The sequence below is a fragment of the Bufo gargarizans genome, chromosome 10, assembly GCF_014858855.1.
Source record: "Bufo gargarizans isolate SCDJY-AF-19 chromosome 10, ASM1485885v1, whole genome shotgun sequence".
NCBI lineage: Eukaryota > Metazoa > Chordata > Amphibia > Anura > Bufonidae > Bufo > Bufo gargarizans.
Window position 1 is genome coordinate 36,045,679 of NC_058089.1, and position 17,040 is coordinate 36,062,718.

At 46.4% G+C, this 17,040-nt stretch overlaps 1 non-coding gene across 1 annotated transcript; it reads left to right on the forward strand.

The window, feature by feature from the left end:
* Window positions 1-13,928: 13,928 nt before the first annotated feature.
* TRNAT-AGU lies at window positions 13,929-14,002 on the forward strand. The gene has a single exon. It is a non-coding gene; the product is annotated as a tRNA-Thr (tRNA).
* The last annotated feature ends 3,038 nt before the right edge of the window (window positions 14,003-17,040 follow it).

The following is a 17,040-nucleotide window of genomic DNA, read 5'->3' on the forward strand; positions in this document are numbered from 1 at the left end:
GACTCCAGGGCTAGAAAGGGGGGGGGGGGGGGGGGGGGAGGAGATAGATCTGTGAATTATCATTGGATTTAAGGGTCTAGCCCATACTTGTTAACAGTAGTCTGACCAACTTGACTTGGTTGTGTATAAATACGGCATTTCCGGATGGCCTCAAATCGGGAACGTGTCATGGTCATACTGTAGAGTGGGGTCTGGTAGAGGATGTCCCCACTCCATATATGGGCAAACATGTATGCATGTGAAAACTCTGTAATATGTGAGTAAAATAAAATTTGGTTACCTCTGAGTGCTGAGGGTATTGCACCATCTCTCTGTCCTTTCTGTGAAGTAATCCTGATTCGGCTGGAGCGAGCGGTTGGTGGCTTGACGTGAGAACTGATAACAGGCTGGAGGTGGACAGCAGGATCATTGCATGTGAATTGCGGACCTGCAGTTGATACTTTTTACGGCTGAATAAGAACTTGGCTCTGTGTTTATGGTTTTTCCAACCACTTTCATAAACTGCTAACAATATAGCACGGTTCCCGCATATAACTTTATATTTCACATTAAGGAGATCGAACCTACCCTATTAAGGGCACCGCTGCTTGATCTAGTTTTTCACACCACACATTACTTGTTTTATTACCCACTCCAGTACAGGCTGACACTGGGCTTTTTGACTAGGCCCATATGCAGCACGAGGCCCCAAAACGTCCTCATCCCGGCTGCACTGATCGGGGTCCAGTTACCGGGCCTAGCCAAAAACGATCCGCCGCCTTGGGGGCTCATCATTGCTTGATGATGAGGAGGATGCAGATAACAACAGGAACGTGGGGTCATCCTCATCCTCACTGGGGCTTTCGGACTCGGAGGGCGTATGCCTCCTCGGCCAAGAACGTCCAGCGGGCCATAGGAGAGTGTGTGTCTGTGTGTATAAATCTTTATTAGGTGTGCGTGTGTGTGGGGCACGGGTGTTCACGCACATACCCTATAGCTATAAAAAAAAAACATCCTTAACTAAAAAAAAGTTTTAAAAAAGTGTAAAAAAGAAAAAAATAATACAAATGCGCTGTGGGGCGGGGTGGGCGATGCGCTAAAAGTGGCCGGACAGAAAGAGTGCCGGCCACAGATAGGCCAGGCGGCGCTGTGGTGATCGGAAATTCTCAGGACGTACCGATACGCCCTGTGTCCTTAAGTACCAGGACATCAAGGCGTACCGGTACGCCCTGTGTCCTGAAGAGGCTAAAGACTGTAGCAACATTTTAAATGCATTCCAAGCCTTTTTCTGGCATTTTTTTCACCATAAGCTTCTCTATAGAACTTAAAGGGAAACTGTCACCTGGGTTTTGGGTATAGAGCTGAGGACATGGGTTTCTAGATGGCCGCTAGCACATCTGCAAAACCCAGTCCCCATAGCTCTGTGTGCTTTTATTGTGTAAAAAAAAAACAATTCGATACATATGCAAATTAACCTGAGATGAGTCCTGTCCCTGACTCATCTCAGGGACAGGACTCATCTCAGGTTAATTTGCAAATGTATCAAATCTGTTTTTTTTTACACAATAAAAGCACACAGAGCTATGGGGACTAGATATTGCAGATGTGCTAGCGGCCATCTAGCAACCCATATCATCAGCTGTATACACAAAATCCCGGTGACAGGTTCCCTTCAAAGAAAGTCAGGAAAGCACATGTACAAAATCACACTAAATAGAAAACACATGTAAAAATGTGATAAACTCACATTTTGGCAGATACAGAAACCTAAACATGGCATGCACTAGTGAGGTTGCACCACAGTTGTTACTTTTGACCTCATCCACACAACCGTAAGCGCTTTGCAGTCCACAAACAGCAGATCTTCAAAACATGGATATTGGCCATATGCCAAGCGCATCACATTGCAGACCTATGGATGTCAATGGGCCCATGGTCCACATGTTGTAGCAAAGTATATGAGTATAAGTAAACTCCACAGGATCTGAGGCAGCTACGTGTCCTCCATTGTTGCATCCAGAAGAAAAAGTTTGCCTTCAGCCCTGTGGTGTCACAAAACTGGGGTCACATAATCATGACTGTGGCCAGCTGCCATAATCTCCAGGGGCACTTCAAAAGCAAAAAGTGTAACCTATTGACTATTGATAGGTCTCTGCCTGCTGGACATTAACGCTCTTAACTAGGGATGAGCGAACTCGAACTGTATAGTTCGGGTTCGTACCGAATTTTGGGGTGTCCGTGACACGGACCCGAACCCGGACATTTTCGTAAAAGTCCGGGTTCGGGTTCGGTGTTCGTCGCTTTCTTCGCGCTTTTGTGACGCTTTCTTGGCGCTTTTTGAAAGGCTGCAAAGCAGCCAATCAACAAGCGTCATACTACTTGCCCCAAGAGGCCATCACAGCCATGCCTACTATTGGCATGGCTGTGATTGGCCAGAGCACCATGTGACCCAGCCTCTATTTAAGCTGGAGTCACATAGCGCCGCCCGTCACTCTGCTCTGATTAGCGTAGGGAGAGGTTGCGGCTGCGACAGTAGGGCGAGATTAGGCAGATTAACTCCTCCAAAGGACTTGATTAACTGATCGATCTGCAGCTGTGGATCATTGAGCTGCTGATCCTCAATTGCTCACTGTTTTTAGGCTGCACAGACCGTTTGTCAGTCTCATTTTTCTGGGGTGATCGGCGGCCATTTTGTGTCTTGTGGTGCGCCAGCACAAGCTGCGACCAAGTGCATTTAACCCTCAATGGTGTGGTTGTTTTTTGGCTAAAGCCTACATCAGGGTGAAGCTGTCACACCAAGTGCATTTAACCAGCAATAGTCTGTTCATTTTTTGGCCATATACAAAATCAGGGGCAAGCTGCGCCTGTCACCAAGTGCATTTAACCCTCAATGGTGTGGTTGTTTTTTGGCTAAAGCCTACATCAGGGTGAAGCTGTCACACCAAGTGCATTTAACCAGCAATAGTCTGTTCATTTTTTGGCCATATACAAAATCAGGGGCAAGCTGCGCCTGTCACCAAGTGCATTTAACCCTCAATGGTGTGGTTGTTTTTTGGCTAAAGCCTACATCAGGGTGAAGCTGTCACACCAAGTGCATTTAACCAGCAATAGTCTGTTCATTTTTTGGCCATATACAAAATCAGGGGCAAGCTGCGCCTGTCACCAAGTGCATTTAACCCTCAATGGTGTGGTTGTTTTTTGGCTAAAGCCTACATCAGGGTGAAGCTGTCACACCAAGTGCATTTAACCAGCAATAGTCTGTTCATTTTTTGGCCATATCCCAGTCTAATTCTGTCACTAAATCCATACCGGTCACCCAGCGCCTAAATACTAGGCCTCAAATTTATATCCAGCTAAATCTGTCCCTAGTGCTGTAGCTGGGCGAGTTATTTAGTGTCCGTTCAAGCACATTTCTTGTTCTGGGTTGAAATACAATTCCCAATTTAGCAATTTCATAATTTAGTGGTTCCTGCTATATCAGAGCTCTTTGAAATCTATCCCAAAAAGGGTATATAATATTGAAGGTGCACATAGGGTCATTCAGAGTAACTTCACACACACCCGCTACTGTGTATTTCCAAGTCTAATTCTGTCACTAAATCCATACCGGTGACCCAGCGCCTAAATACTAGGCCTCAAATTTAATTCCCTCTAAATCTCTCGTTACCCACCGCTGTACTGTTGTTGCTGGGCAAGATATTTAGTGTCCGTCAAAGCACATTTTTTGTTCTGGGTTGAAGTACAATTCCCAATTTAGCAATTTCATAATTTAGTGGTTTCTGCTATATCAGAGCTATTTGAAATCTATCCCAAAAAGGGTATATAATATTGAAGGTGCACATAGGGTCATTCAGAATAACTTCACACACACCCGCTACTGTGTATTTCCAAGTCTAATTCTGTCACTAAACCCATACCTGTCACCCAGCGCCTAAATACTAGGCCTCAAATTTAAATCCCTCTAAATCTCTCGTTACCGTTGTCCTGTTGTAGCTGGGAAAGTTATTTAGTGCCCGTCAAAGCACATTTTTTGTTCTGGGTTGAAGTACAATTCCCAATTTAGCAATTTCATAATTTAGTGGTTCCTGCTATATCAGAGCTATTTGAAATCTATCCCAAAAAGGGTATATAATATTGAAGGTGCACATAGGGTCATTCAGAATAACTTCACACACACCCGCTACTGTGTATTTCCAAGTCTAATTCTGTCACTAAATCCATACCGGTGACCCAGCGCCTAAATACTAGGCCTCAAATTTAATTCCCTCTAAATCTCTCGTTACCCACCGCTGTACTGTTGTTGCTGGGCAAGATATTTAGTGTCCGTCAAAGCACATTTTTTGTTCTGGGTTGAAGTACAATTCCCAATTTAGCAATTTCATAATTTAGTGGTTTCTGCTATATCAGAGCTATTTGAAATCTATCCCTAAAAGGGTATATAATATTGAAGGTGCACATAGGGTCATTCAGAATAACTTCACACACACCCGCTACTGTGTATTTCCAAGTCTAATTCTGTCACTAAACCCATACCTGTCACCCAGCGCCTAAATACTAGGCCTCAAATTTAAATCCCTCTAAATCTCTCGTTACCGTTGTCCTGTTGTAGCTGGGAAAGTTATTTAGTGCCCGTCAAAGCACATTTTTTGTTCTGGGTTGAAGTACAATTCCCAATTTAGCAATTTCATAATTTAGTGGTTCCTGCTATATCAGAGCTATTTGAAATCTATCCCAAAAAGGGTATATAATATTGAAGGTGCACATAGGGTCATTCAGAATAACTTCACACACACCGCTTACTGTGTATTTCCAAGTCTAATTCTGTCACTAAATCCATACCGGTGACCCAGCGCCTAAATACTAGGCCTCAAATTTAATTCCCTCTAAATCTCTCGTTACCCACCGCTGTACTGTTGTTGCTGGGCAAGATATTTAGTGTCCGTCAAAGCACATTTTTTGTTCTGGGTTGAAGTACAATTCCCAATTTAGCAATTTCATAATTTAGTGGTTTCTGCTATATCAGAGCTATTTGAAATCTATCCCTAAAAGGGTATATAATATTGAAGGTGCACATAGGGTCATTCAGAATAACTTCACACACACCCGCTACTGTGTATTTCCAAGTCTAATTCTGTCACTAAATCCATACCGGTGACCCAGCGCCTAAATACTAGGCCTCAAATTTAATTCCCTCTAAATCTCTCGTTACCCACCGCTGTACTGTTGTTGCTGGGCAAGATATTTAGTGTCCGTCAAAGCACATTTTTTGTTCTGGGTTGAAGTACAATTCCCAATTTAGCAATTTCATAATTTAGTGGTTTCTGCTATATCAGAGCTATTTGAAATCTATCCCTAAAAGGGTATATAATATTGAAGGTGCACATAGGGTCATTCAGAATAACTTCACACACACCCGCTACTGTGTATTTCCAAGTCTAATTCTGTCACTAATCCCATACCTGTGACCCAGCGCCTAAATACTAGGCCTCAAATTTAAATCCCTCTAAATCTCTCGTTACCACCGCTGTACTGTTGTTGCTGGGCAAGATATTTAGTGTCCGTCAAAGCACATTTTTTGTTCTGGGTTGAAGTACAATTCCCAATTTAGCAATTTCATAATTTAGTGGTTCTGCTATATCAGAGCTATTTGAAATCTATCCCTAAAAGGGTATATAATATTGAAGGTGCACATAGGGTCATTCAGAATAACTTCACACACACGCTTCTGTGCATTTCCAAGTCTAATTCTGTCACTAAATCCATACCGGTGACCCAGCGCCTAAATACTAGGCCTCAAATTTAATTCCCTCTAAATCTCTCGTTACCCACCGCTGTACTGTTGTTGCTGGGCAAGATATTTAGTGTCCGTCAAAGCACATTTTTTGTTCTGGGTTGAAGTACAATTCCCAATTTAGCAATTTCATAATTTAGTGGTTTCTGCTATATCAGAGCTATTTGAAATCTATCCCTAAAAGGGTATATAATATTGAAGGTGCACATAGGGTCATTCAGAATAACTTCACACACACCCGCTACTGTGTATTTCCAAGTCTAATTCTGTCACTAAATCCATACCGGTGACCCAGCGCCTAAATACTAGGCCTCAAATTTAATTCCCTCTAAATCTCTCGTTACCCACCGCTGTACTGTTGTTGCTGGGCAAGATATTTAGTGTCCGTCAAAGCACATTTTTTGTTCTGGGTTGAAGTACAATTCCCAATTTAGCAATTTCATAATTTAGTGGTTTCTGCTATATCAGAGCTATTTGAAATCTATCCCTAAAAGGGTATATAATATTGAAGGTGCACATAGGGTCATTCAGAATAACTTCACACACACCGCTTCTGTGCATTTCCAAGTCTAATTCTGTCACTAAATCCATACCGGTGACCCAGCGCCTAAATACTAGGCCTCAAATTTAAATCCCTCTAAATCTCTCGTTACCCACCGCTGTACTGTTGTTGCTGGGCAAGATATTTAGTGTCCGTCAAAGCACATTTTTTGTTCTGGGTTGAAGTACAATTCCCAATTTAGCAATTTCATAATTTAGTGGTTTCTGCTATATCAGAGCTATTTGAAATCTATCCCTAAAAGGGTATATAATATTGAAGGTGCACATAGGGTCATTCAGAATAACTTCACACACACCGCTTACTGTGCATTTCCAAGTCTAATTCTGTCACTAAATCCATACCGGTGACCCAGCGCCTAAATACTAGGCCTCAAATTTAAATCCCTCTAAATCTCTCGTTACCCACCGCTGTACTGTTGTTGCTGGGCAAGATATTTAGTGTCCGTCAAAGCACATTTTTTGTTCTGGGTTGAAGTACAATTCCCAATTTAGCAATTTCATAATTTAGTGGTTCCTGCTATATCAGAGCTATTTGAAATCTATCCCTAAAAGGGTATATAATATTGAAGGTGCACATTAGGGTCATTCAGAATAACTTCACACACACCGCTTCTGTGCATTTCCAAGTCTAATTCTGTCACTAAATCCATACCGGTGACCCAGCGCCTAAATACTAGGCCTCAAATTTAAATCCCTCTAAATCTCTCGTTACCCACCGCTGTACTGTTGTTGCTGGGCAAGATATTTAGTGTCCGTCAAAGCACATTTTTTGTTCTGGGTTGAAGTACAATTCCCAATTTAGCAATTTCATAATTTAGTGGTTTCTGCTATATCAGAGCTATTTGAAATCTATCCCTAAAAGGGTATATAATATTGAAGGTGCACATAGGGTCATTCAGAATAACTTCACACACACCCGCTACTGTGTATTTCCAAGTCTAATTCTGTCACTAAATCCATACCGGTGACCCAGCGCCTAAATACTAGGCCTCAAATTTAAATCCCTCTAAATCTCTCGTTACCCACCGCTGTACTGTTGTTGCTGGGCAAGATATTTAGTGTCCGTCAAAGCACATTTTTTGTTCTGGGTTGAAGTACAATTCCCAATTTAGCAATTTCATAATTTAGTGGTTTCTGCTATATCAGAGCTATTTGAAATCTATCCCTAAAAGGGTATATAATATTGAAGGTGCACATAGGGTCATTCAGAATAACTTCACACACACGCTTCTGTGCATTTCCAAGTCTAATTCTGTCACTAAATCCATACCGGTCACCCAGCGCCTAAATACTAGGCCTCAAATTTATATCCCGCTGAATTTGAATACAATACATTGGGCCAAATAATATATTTGTTGTTGTGGTGAACCATAACAATGAGAAAAACATCTAGTAAGGGACGCGGACGTGGACATGGTCGTGGTGGTGTTAGTGGACCCTCTGGTGCTGGGAGAGGACGTGGCCGTTCTGCCACATCCACACGTCCTAGTGTACCAACTACCTCAGGTCCCAGTAGCCGCCAGAATTTACAGCGATATATGGTGGGGCCCAATGCCGTTCTAAGGATGGTAAGGCCTGAGCAGGTACAGGCATTAGTCAATTGGGTGGCCGACAGTGGATCCAGCACGTTCACATTATCTCCCACCCAGTCTTCTGCAGAAAGCGCACAGATGGCGCCTGAAAACCAACCCCATCAGTCTGTCACATCACCCCCATGCATACCAGGGAAACTGTCTCAGCCTCAAGTTATGCAGCAGTCTCTTATGCTGTTTGAAGACTCCGCTGGCAGGGTTTCCCAAGGGCATCCACCTAGCCCTTCCCCAGCGGTGAAAGACATAGAATGCACTGACGCACAACCACTTATGTTTCCTGATGATGAGGACATGGGAATACCACCTCAGCATGTCTCTGATGATGACGAAACACAGGTGCCAACTGCTGCGTCTTTCTGCAGTGTGCAGACTGAACAGGAGGTCAGGGATCAAGACTGGGTGGAAGACGATGCAGGGGACGATGAGGTCCTAGACCCCACATGGAATGAAGGTCGTGCCACTGACTTTCACAGTTCGGAGGAAGAGGCAGTGGTGAGACCGAGCCAACAGCGTAGCAAAAGAGGGAGCAGTGGGCAAAAGCAGAACACCCGCCGCCAAGAGACTCCGCCTGCTACTGACCGCCGCCATCTGGGACCGAGCACCCCAAAGGCAGCTTCAAGGAGTTCCCTGGCATGGCACTTCTTCAAACAATGTGCTGACGACAAGACCCGAGTGGTTTGCACGCTGTGCCATCAGAGCCTGAAGCGAGGCATTAACGTTCTGAACCTGAGCACAACCTGCATGACCAGGCACCTGCATGCAAAGCATGAACTGCAGTGGAGTAAACACCTTAAAACCAAGGAAGTCACTCAGGCTCCCCCTGCTACCTCTTCTGCTGCTGCCGCCTCGGCCTATTCTGCTGCTGCCGCCTCGGCCTCTTCCTCCGCCTCTGGAGGAACGTTGGCACCTGCCGCCCAGCAAACAGGGGATGTACCACCAACACCACCACCACCACCTCCGTCACCAAGCGTCTCAACCATGTCACACGCCAGCGTTCAGCTCTCCATCTCACAAACATTTGATAGAAAGCGTAAATTCCCACCTAGCCACCCTCGATCCCTGGCCCTGAATGCCAGCATTTCTAAACTACTGGCCTATGAAATGCTGTCATTTAGGCTGGTGGACACAGACAGCTTCAAACAGCTCATGTCGCTTGCTGTCCCACAGTATGTTGTTCCCAGCCGGCACTACTTCTCCAAGAGAGCCGTGCCTTCCCTGCACAACCAAGTATCCGATAAAATCAAGTGTGCACTGCGCAACGCCATCTGTAGCAAGGTCCACCTAACCACAGATACGTGGACCAGTAAGCACGGCCAGGGACGCTATATCTCCCTAACTGCACACTGGGTAAATGTAGTGGCAGCTGGGCCCCAGGCGGAGAGCTGTTTGGCGCACGTCCTGCCGCCGCCAAGGATCGCAGGGCAACATTCTTTGCCTCCTGTTGCCACCTCCTCCTTCTCGGCTTCCTCCTCCTCTTCTTCCACCTGCTCATCCAGTCAGCCACACACCTTCACCACCAACTTCAGCACAGCCCGGGGTAAACGTCAGCAGGCCATTCTGAAACTCATATGTTTGGGGGACAGGCCCCACACCGCACAGGAGTTGTGGCGGGGTATTGAACAACAGACCGACGAGTGGTTGCTGCCGGTGAGCCTCAAGCCCGGCCTGGTGGTGTGTGATAATGGGCGAAATCTCGTTGCAGCTCTGGGACTAGCCAATTTGACGCACATCCCTTGCTTGGCGCATGTGCTGAATTTGGTGGTGCAGAAGTTCATTCACAACTACCCCGACATGTCAGAGCTGCTGCATAAAGTGCGGGCCGTCTGTTCGCGCTTCCGGCGTTCACATCCTGCCGCTGCTCGCCTGTCTGCGCTACAGCGTAACTTCGGCCTTCCCGCTCACCGCCTCATATGCGACGTGCCCACCAGGTGGAACTCCACCTTGCACATGCTGGACAGACTGTGCGAGCAGCAGCAGGCCATAGTGGAGTTTCAGCTGCAGCACGCACGGGTCAGTCGCACTACAGAACAGCACCACTTCACCACCAATGACTGGGCCTCCATGCGAGACCTGTGTGCCCTGTTGCGCTGTTTCGAGTACTCCACCAACATGGCCAGTGGCGATGACACCGTTATCAGCGTTACAATACCACTTCTATGTCTCCTTGAGAAAACACTTAGGGCGATGATGGAACAGGAGGTGGCCCAGGAGGAGGAGGAGGAGGATGAGGAAGAGGGGTCATTTTTAGCACTTTCAGGCCAGTCTCTTCGAAGTGACTCAGAGGGAGGTTTTTTGCAACAGCAGAGGCCAGGTACAAATGTGGCCAGCCAGGGCCCACTACTGGAGGACGAGGAGGACGAGGATGAGGAGGAGGTGGAGGAGGATGAGGATGAAGCATGGTCACAGCGGGGTGGCACCCAACGCAGCTCGGGTCCATCACTGGTGCGTGGCTGGGGGGAAAGGCAGGACGATGACGATACGCCTCCCACAGAGGACAGCTTGTCCTTACCCCTGGGCAGCCTGGCACACATGAGCGACTACATGCTGCAGTGCCTGCGCAACGACAGCAGAGTTGCCCACATTTTAACCTGTGCGGACTACTGGGTTGCCACCCTGCTGGATCCACGCTACAAAGACAATGTGCCCACCTTACTTCCTGCACTGGAGCGTGATAGGAAGATGCGCGAGTACAAGCGCACGTTGGTAGACGCGCTACTGAGAGCATTCCCAAATGTCACAGGGGAACAAGTGGAAGCCCAAGGCCAAGGCAGAGGAGGAGCAAGAGGTCGCCAAGGCAGCTGTGTCACGGCCAGCTCCTCTGAGGGCAGGGTTAGCATGGCAGAGATGTGGAAAACTTTTGTCAACACGCCACAGCTAACTGCACCACCACCTGATACGCAACGTGTTAGCAGGAGGCAACATTTCACTAACATGGTGGAACAGTACGTGTGCACACCCCTCCACGTACTGACTGATGGTTCGGCCCCATTCAACTTCTGGGTCTCTAAATTGTCCACGTGGCCAGAGCTAGCCTTTTATGCCTTGGAGGTGCTGGCCTGCCCGGCAGCCAGCGTTTTGTCTGAACGTGTATTCAGCACGGCAGGGGGCGTCATTACAGACAAACGCAGCCGCCTGTCTACAGCCAATGTGGACAAGCTGACGTTCATAAAAATGAACCAGGCATGGATCCCACAGGACCTGTCCGTCCCTTGTCCAGATTAGACATTAACTACCTCCCCATAACCATATATTATTGGACTCCAGGGCACTTCCTCATTCAATCCTATTTTTATTTTCATTTTACCATTATATTGCGATGCTACCCAAAGTTGAATGAACCTCTCCTCTGCCTGTGTGCTAGGCCTAAATATATGCCAATGGACTGTTGCAGTGGTGGCTGACATGAAGCCTGATTCTCTGCTATGACATGCAGACTAATTCTCTGCTGACATGAAGCCAGATTGTCTGTTACGGGACCTCTCTCCTCTGCCTGGGTGCTGGGCCTAAATTTATGACCATGGACTGTTGCAGTGGTGGCTGACGTGAAGCCTGATTCTCTGCTATGACATGCAGACTGATTCTCTGCTGACATGAAGCCAGATCGTCTGTTACGGGACCTCTCTGCTCTGCCTGTGTGCTAGGCCTAAATATATGCCAATGGACTGTTGCAGTGGTGGGTGACGTGAAGCCTCATTCTCTGCTATGACATGCAGACTGATTCTCTGCTGACATGAAGCCAGATTGTCTGTTACGGGACCTCTCTGCTCTGCCTGTGTGCTAGGCCTAAATATATGCCAATGGACTGTTGCAGTGGTGGGTGACGTGAAGCCTCATTCTCTGCTATGACATGCAGACTGATTCTCTGCTGTCATGAAGCCAGATTGTCTGTTACGGGACCTCTCTGCTCTGCCTGTGTGCTAGGCCTAAATATATGCCAATGGACTGTTGCAGTGGTGGGTGACGTGAAGCCTCATTCTCTGCTATGACATGCAGACTGATTCTCTGCTGACATGAAGCCAGATTGTCTGTTACGGGACCTCTCTGCTCTGCCTGTGTGCTAGGCCTAAATATATGCCAATGGACTGTTGCAGTGGTGGGTGACGTGAAGCCTCATTCTCTGCTATGACATGCAGACTGATTCTCTGCTGTCATGAAGCCAGATTGTCTGTTACGGGACCTCTCTGCTCTGCCTGTGTGCTAGGCCTAAATATATGCCAATGGACTGTTGCAGTGGTGGGTGACGTGAAGCCTCATTCTCTGCTATGACATGCAGACTGATTCTCTGCTGACATGAAGCCAGATTGTCTGTTACGGGACCTCTCTGCTCTGCCTGTGTGCTAGGCCTAAATATATGCCAATGGACTGTTGCAGTGGTGGGTGACGTGAAGCCTCATTCTCTGCTATGACATGCAGACTGATTCTCTGCTGACATGAAGCCAGATCCTCTGTTACGGGAGCTCTCTCCTCTGCCTGGGTGCTGGGCCTAAATTTATGACAATTGACTGTTGCAGTGGTGGGTGACGTGAAGCCTGATTCTCTGCTATGATATGAAGACTGATTCTCTGCTGACATGAAGCCAGATTGTCTGTTACGGGACCTTTCTCCTCTGCCTGGGTTCTGGGCCTAAATTTATGAAAATTGACTCTTACAGTGGTGGGTGACGTGAAGCCTGATTCTAGGCTATGATATGAAGACTGATTCTCTGCTGACATGAAGCCAGATTGTCTGTTACGGGACCTTTCTCCTCTGCCTGGGTTCTGGGCCTAAATTTATGAAAATTGACTCTTACAGTGGTGGGTGACGTGAAGCCTGATTCTCTGCTATGATATGAAGACTGATTCTCTGCTGACATGAAGCCAGATTCTCTGTTACGGGACCTCTCTCCTCTGCCTGTGTGTGTGCTGGGCCTAAATATATGCCAATGGACTGTTGCAGTGGTGGCTGACGTGAAGCCTCATTCTCTGCTATGACATGCAGACTAATTCTCTGCTGACATGAAGACAGATTCTCTGTTACGGGACCTCCCTCCTCTGCCTGGGTGCTGGGCCTAAATATATGCCAATGGACTGTTGCAGTGGTGGCTGACGTGAAGCCTCATTCTCTGCTATGACATGCAGACTGATTCTCTGCTGACATGAAGCCAGATTCTCTGTTACGGGACCTCTCTCCTCTGCCTGTGTGTGTGCTGGGCCTAAATATATGCCAATGGACTGTTGCAGTGGTGGCTGACGTGAAGCCTCATTCTCTGCTATGACATGCAGACTGATTCTCTGCTGACATGAAGCCAGATTCTCTGTTACGGGACCTCTCTCCTCTGCCTGTGTGTGTGCTGGGCCTAAATATATGCCAATGGACTGTTGCAGTGGTGGCTGACGTGAAGCCTCATTCTCTGCTATGACATGCAGACTAATTCTCTGCTGACATGAAGACAGATTCTCTGTTACGGGACCTCCCTCCTCTGCCTGGGTGCTGGGCCTAAATATATGCCAATGGACTGTTGCAGTGGTGGCTGACGTGAAGCCTCATTCTCTGCTATGACATGCAGACTAATTCTCTGCTGACATGAAGACAGATTCTCTGTTACGGGACCTCTCTCCTCTGCCTGGGTGCCGGGGCCTAAATATCTGAGAATGGACTGTTCCAGTGGTGGGTGACGGGAAGCCAGATTCTCTGCTATGGAACCTCTCTCCAATTGATTTTGGTTAATTTTTATTTATTTAATTTTTATTTTAATTCATTTCCCTATCCACATTTGTTTGCAGGGGATTTACCTACATGTTGCTGCCTTTTGCAGCCCTCTAGCTCTTTCCTGGGCTGTTTTACAGCCTTTTTAGTGCCGAAAAGTTCGGGTCCCCATTGACTTCAATGGGGTTCGGGTTCGGGACGAAGTTCGGATCGGGTTCGGATCCCGAACCCGAACATTTCCGGGATGTTCGGCCGAACTTCTCGAACCCGAACATCCAGGTGTTCGCTCAACTCTACTCTTAACTCATGCACCTGAGCAAGGTGCTGTGGCTTAGTTGGTTAAAGCGCCTGTCTAGTAAACAGGAGATCCTGAGTTCGAATCTCAGCAGTGCCTTAAATTTTACACCCATCAGTCTGATGTAAATGTTAACTGATGCTCACCATAATGATAAGACAGTGCTTACAAAGTTAACTTTAAAGAGGACCTTTCATGGGTCCAAACATCGTAAACTAACTATTAGGATATGTAGAGCGGGGCCCAGGGATCTCATTGCACTTACTATTGTATTATTCCTGGGTGCCACACTGTTCGTCCGCTGTGGCCACCGGTATATTCTCCCGCTCTGTATGCTAATTGTTAGCATCGGAGCAATGGGCAGGAGACTGCCCTTTCTCCCCTGGCTGTGAGCTGTCCAATCGCAGCGCAGAGCGTCACAGCCAGGAAGAAGGTGAGTTTATTTCTGCGCTGCGATTGGACAGCTCACAGGAACGCCCATTGAGAAAAAGGGCATTTTCCTCCCCATTGCTCCGATGCAATCAATTAGTGGGAGAATATACCGGGGGCCACAGTGGGTAAACGGAGCGGCGGCCAAGAATAATAGTGCAGTGGAATCCCTGGGCCCGCTCTACATATCCTGATAGTTAGTTTGCAATGTTTGGACCCATGAAAGATCCTCTTTAACCCCTTAACGACCATGTTGACCGGTTGTTCAATTTACAAAATGTATCCCCTATCTACAAGATATTGGAAAAAGTGTCTGATCGATGGGGGCCCACCATCAAGATCCTGTAGACAAAGAATATATGTATAATATATATTTACACACACACACACACACACACACAGTACAGACCAAAAGTTTGGACACACCTCATTCAAAGAGTTTTCTTTATTTTCATGACTATGAAAATTGTAGATTCACACTGAAGGCATCAAAACTATGAATTAACACATGTGGAATTATTTATGTAACAAAAAAGTGTGAAACAACTGAAAATATATCATATTCTAGGTTCTTCAAAGTAGCCACCTTTTGCTTTGATTACTGCTTTGCACACTCTTGGCATTCTCTTGATGAGCTTCAAGAGGTAGTCACCTGAAATGGTCTTCCGACAGTCTTGAAGGAGTTCCCAGAGATGCTTAGCACTTGTTGGCCCTTTTGCCTTCACTCTGCGGTCCAGATCACCCAAACCATCTCGATTGGGCTCAGGTCCGGTGACTGTGGAGGCCAGGTCATCTGGCGCAGCACCCCATCACTCTCCTTCATGGTCAAATAGCCCTTACACAGCCTGGAGGTTTGGGGTCATTGTCCTGTTGAAAAATAAATGGTACAACTAAACGCAAACCGGATGGAATAGCATGCCGCTGCAAGATGCTGTGGTAGCCATGCTGGTTCGGTATGCCTTCAATTTTGAATAAATTCCCAACAGTGTCACCAGCAAAGCACCATCACACCTCCTCCTCCATGCTTTACGGTGGGAACCAGGCATGTAGAGTCCATCCGTTCACCTTTTCTGTGTCGCACTTTTTTGTTATGTATATAATTCCACATGTGTTAATTCATAGTTTTGATGCCTTCAGTGTGAATCTACAATTTTCATAGTCATGAAAATAAAGAAAACTCTTTGAATGAGAAGGTGTGTCCAAACTTTTGGTCTGTACTGTACATGCAGGTCCTTCTAAAAAAATTAGCATAGTGTGATAAAAGTTCATTATTTTCTGTAATGTACTGATAAACATTAGACTTTCATATATTTTAGATTAATTACACACCAACTGAAGTAGTTCAAGCCTTTTATTGTTTTAATATTGATGATTTTGGCATACAGCTCATGAAAACCCAAATTTCCTATCTAAAAAAATTAGCATATTTCATCCGACCAATAAAAGAAAAGTGTTTTTAATACAAAAAAAGTCAACCTTCAAATAATTATGTTCAGTTATGCACTCAATACTTGGTCGGGAATCCTTTTGCAGAAATGACTGCTTCAATGCGGCGTGGCATGGAGGCAATCAGCCTGTGGCACTGCTGAGGTGTTATGGAGGCCCAGGAGGCTTCGATAGCGGCCTTAAGCTCATCCAGAGTGTTGGGTCTTGCGTCTCTCAACTTTCTCTTCCCAATATCCCACAGATTCTCTATGGGGTTCAGGTCAGGAGAGTTGGCAGGCCAATTGAGCACAGTAATACCATGGTCAGTAAACCATTTACCAGTGGTTTTGGCACTGTGAGCAGGTGCCAGGTCGTGCTGAAAAATGAAATCTTCATCTCCATAAAGCTTTTCAGCAGATGGAAGCATGAAGTGCTCCAAAATCTCCTGATAGCTAGCTGCATTGACCCTGCCCTTGATAAAACACAGTGGACCAACACCAGCAGCTGACATGGCACCCCAGACCATCACTGACTGTGGGTACTTGACACTGGACTTCAGGCATTTTGGCATTTCCCTCTCCCCAGTCTTCCTCCAGACTCTGGCACCTTGATTTCCGAATGACATGCAACAGTCTAGTGCTGCTTCTCTGTAGCCCAGGTCAGGCGCTTCTGCCGCTGTTTCTGGGGAATGCGGCACCTGTAGCCCATTTCCTGCACACGCCTGTAACACGGTGGCTCTGGATGTTTCTACTCCAGACTCAGTCCACTGCTTCCGCAGGTCCCCCAAGGTCTGGAATCGGTCCTTCTCCACAATCTTCCTCAGGGTCCGGTCACCTCTTCTCGTTGTGCAGCGTTTTCTGCCACACTTTTTCCTTCCCACAGACTTCCCACTGAGGTGCCTTGATACAGCACTCTGGGAACAGCCTATTCGTTCAGAAATTTCTTTCTGTGTCTTACCCTCTTGCTTGAGGGCTGTCAATGATGGCCTTCTGGACAGCAGTCAGGTCGGCAGTCTTACCCATGATTGCGGTTTTGAGTAATGAACCAGGCTGGGAGTTTTTAAAAGCCTCAGGAATCTTTTGCAGGTGTTTAGAGTTAATTAGTTGATTCAGATGATTAGGTTAATAGCTCGTTTAGAGAACCTTTTCATGATATGCTAATTTTTTTAGATAGGAATTTGGGGTTTTCATGAGCTGTATGCCAAAATCATCTATATTAAAACAATAAAAGGCTTGAACTACTTCAGTTAGTGTGTAATGAATCTAAAACATATGAAAGTCTAA